This window comes from Blennius ocellaris, assembly GCF_963422515.1.
Source record: "Blennius ocellaris genome assembly, chromosome: 7".
NCBI classification, from domain to species: domain Eukaryota; kingdom Metazoa; phylum Chordata; class Actinopteri; order Blenniiformes; family Blenniidae; genus Blennius; species Blennius ocellaris.
This window is the reverse complement of record NC_137656.1, coordinates 25,083,730-25,087,994: the sequence shown is the minus strand read 5'-3', so window position 1 is coordinate 25,087,994 and position 4,265 is coordinate 25,083,730.

Here is a 4,265-nt window from a genome sequence, read left to right as displayed (position 1 = left end):
ACTTGTTTTCATGAAGTTCAGTTAATGAGTATTTGAGTAAAATCTAATTTTTTTCGTTTTTTTCTGTGTCAAAACAGCGAGCCACCAGAAAGACTATGTACAAGTCAGACAGGAAATAAAAGAAAACGACTGCCTCCAAAAAGTGAGTAATGTGATTGTTTTCATCATGAGAAATTCCAGATTTTGTTTGAAATATTTAACGTGCCTTCTTTACCCTTTTTATTCACCCTCAGGCGGCAGAGCGACACAGTGGTTGGCATTGTTGCATCACAGCAAGAACGTTCAGGTTCTTTGTCTGACGTTGACTTTTTATGTCAAGTTTGCTTTTTTTCCTCTCTCTCTCTCCTCTGCCTGTGGGAGTTTTCTCCAAAGACACGCTCGTCAATTGGTGGTTTTGAAAGTGTTTGTGGGTGATTACCTCTCTCTCTCACCGTCAGCTGGGATCGGGTCCAACCCCGAGAATCTTCCTCTGAATTAAACAGCGATGGAAGGTTGAATGTATGAACTGTTGGATCTTAAACCTTTGTCGTAAAAGAAAACAACTGAGCGCTCATTGCAGCTTTCACTTATAATTTCTCTTATGGTCGTTACTGGCGTGAGAAAAGAGGTCGTCCACCGAGCACGTCTTCCATCATTTTAATTTAAGTGGGAAATTGTTTCCACTTCACTTTAACATAAAAGATGTTTTGTATCTATTCAAGTGAAGGAGAACTTTTCTCAACAGCTGCTGCAGTGTGAGGATTATTTCACCAGATGACATCTACCTGGTGGTAAATAGCTACAAGCTCTTATATGTATAACACTGACTTTCATTGAATTGGGAGGAACTTAAGTTGGAATTTCTTCAAAATTGGATGCGATCTAATGAGTAAATTGAGATTTTGTGATGCTCCCCTTTAAAAAGGACCAGTATTAATTCAAATACCTCCGTTTTCAAAATCCAAGAACGACGGCGGGTTCATCATTTTCACTAGGAAAAATCCTAGGATGTGTTCAATGTCAGAGTGTGGCATCTCAAAGTATATCTGCTACTGTAATAGACAAAGGCTATATTCTCCTGGGCGCCGCCAGCCCACACTTAGGCCTTGTAAAATAAATGTACAAGGTGTATGAATAATCCACGAGTTGTAATCAAAGCTCGTGAAGTCGGCTTGAGTCTGTCAGGACGGATGGTGTGAAACAGATGGTAGAGAGGTTAATGTACAGCAGGCAAGGCGTGCTTTGACAGCCAGACGCCGCCGATGATGCTGCATCTGTAAAAATCACATTTTTCCACTTCTATTCACGATGGCAGGTTTTGGGGGGGGGACAGGGTGAGCGATGGAGTAAAACCAGATACAGTAACAGAGGCTGGGCGGCAGGAAAGGAGCTGCTTGCACCTTTGGAAACGCATGCCATGCTTCATTAGGAAAAAATTGTATTTTCACAATCTTCAGTTTCAAAGGAGATTTTAATGGCATTTAATTTCAAGTTCCTTTGTATGCAGCCAAGAATACTTTTCATGGAACACAGTACTTGACCTTCAAGGTTTTTATGAAGAGGTGATTGAGTTCAACCAAATATTCCACTCAAAGCAAAGCAGGTTTTCAGAAATGTATTTTTTTTTTTAAAAGAAAGAAAGAAGAAGTTAAGTCAAAAATAATACCGACTTGGCTGCTGTTCGTTCCTCAGTGCGATCGCTGTGTAGCGTTTGGGTCGTGGTGACAAAGAGAAATGTATGTGTGAGAGTCGAGCTGATCTGCTCCGCCACAGGCAGACTGCTGTTTACTCTGACAATGGCGCAGCTTGCAAAAAAATCCTTATCTAATGACTTTTACTATCATGTTTTATTTCCCCCTTGAAAAATGGCGAGTCAGCGATGCAGAGGATTAGAGTCCAATCTATTGGGGGCTTTTGTCTTGCAAAAAGGCAATTTTCCCTTCATTTGGGGAAATAACGCTCCGTTTAAATGACATCACTTCAGATCAAAAGGTTCTATTTTCTGGTTTTTTATGTTGAAATAGAATAATTGCATGGGAAGATGTGTAATAGAACTATAACAGGATTAGGCTTTTTCCTTGTTTGTATCTTGCCGTGCGTAATTGGGACACTGAATGAGGCACAATCTAAACCGGTGGGAGGCTAGGATGCTGCAAATCAACTTTTACACCAAAAAACATTTTCCTCATCTCCTTCATTCAGTCTGAAAATGCCTTTTGTTTTTGTTTGGGAGTCATTACAATGACTGCCCAAAGGTATCTCCACACGATGCAAGAAAACCCTGTATTGTAATGTCCTTTTGATAATTTTCTTCCTGAATCCATCCATCTACTATATCGCTCCAGGGTCTCAGGGTTGTTAGGAGGCAGCTGCCTTTAGGCGAAGGCAAGATTAAACCTTGACAGTTCAAGTCTATCAGAGCAACTACTCACAAGAAATACTTCTTCCTTAACATATTTTCACATGAGTCACTTAATAGCTGAGCTCAAAACTACTTTTTATAAGTTGTTACCTTATCCACAGTTTTTTTTAAACAGATTTTATTCCACCACTGCATCAGTAAACAAGCCCAACATAATTCTGTTATTAAGGAAATAGCAGAAAAGAGTGATGGAGCCATCTTTGTCTGAGAACACAAGGTTAGTTTGGCACAGAAAAAGATCTGTAAACCATGAGGATTGAAAATTACACATTAACAAATGCAAAGCTATGAAGACAACCTCGAACAGAAAAACTGTTTCAGCATTTCATATTTTCACAAAAATGAGTTTCAGTCCTTTTTATTGGTAAATGAGTCTGATTCCATAAACAACCAAAGGCTTTTTGATGCCTTAACTCTACTGATCAATGGAGTTCAGTTACATTGACTAGTTAGTGATTGACTTTCATGACATGTTGGATGAAGAATACACAGCAAAACCAGAGAAGGAAACTGAGGGCTGCTGCTACTGAAATCAGTATGTATGATAATGAGTACATTTAGATTTTAGTTGACTCAGTTCTATTTTTTTGAAACAATAGAAGCCAATAACATCTATAAAAATCTTTTAAAAATCATAATCATATTTTTGCATAAAAATCATCCAACGTTTCCTTGTAATTTAGGCACAGATGCAATACCATCTTGCCCAGTCCATGTGTCTAATACTCAGTTTATGCGACGTTTCTAGTGAAAACGCGTCGTTTCCACACGAAACCACACACACGTGCACGCCGAGAACAACACGCTATAATGTTATGAGAGTCATATTATCCAGCTTTTCAACACTTTCACATGGTCTTTTTGGTCCAGAAACATTGTATTCAGAGTTTATTGCTTTTCCTCGATTTTCCCCCATTAGAATATTGGATAATAGGAGCTGCATTCAGAATCTGCTGTGTCTGTGTGAGCTGGACTGGCTCCGCCCACACATGCCCATCTTGGGAAGAGGAGGAAGTACTTCCTCTCGATGTGCCAGTTTGTGAGAGGAGTCAAAGGGGAGGAGCCTACCTTGATTGTGATTGGCTAAACCCCCTATGACACTATATAGGGTTTGATTTCTGATTGGCTGGTTGGAACAACACACTTTTTAAAACCTGGAACCAGCCAGGGAGAGAGGACACACTTTCTACACTTCTGGGGCGTCGTTCCTGGTATGGAGATGATTATTACTGTTGAAAAACCATTACAAAGGGAATTTGGCATAATATTGCACCTTTAACAATGGGAATATACAGATGTATGGTCAGACAATCAACTTAGATTGTTATTATAGTGATTGTCAACTCTAAACCTACCAAGTCGCAGGAGAAGATGGACTGGGAGTCATGAAACTCTGGTGGTCACAAGTCATGTAGCGGTAGCGGCCTTTCGGAAAAGTTGCATTTTCCCCACAGAGATGGAGTTGGAGCATTTTCAAAAAGTTGGGTTTCCCCCCAGGTTCCATGGTGACGAAGTTGGAAAGAATCCCAGTTGTGAACCATTTTCAAAAAGTTGCAATTTCATTGGCCCCCGTAGTTGTGTAAATGGACGCCCAAAATGCAGCGAAAGTTTTGTGTTTTCGCTTGAAAATGTTGTTGTGTAGCCAGACCATGAATGTCCTAAAGATTAGTACTTGATAATAGTAAATTCAACTCTTTATCAAGAAAAAAAACACAACTAGTTATTAAGAAAAGTAACTTTTATGTTACCTTTACCAGTTTCAAGGGATGCTATGACACAATAGTACTGGTCCGTCTCCTGACAGATTCATTCAGTTACAATAGTTAGTTGAAAGACAAATGTTGCTGTGCACCTTTTGTTTCGT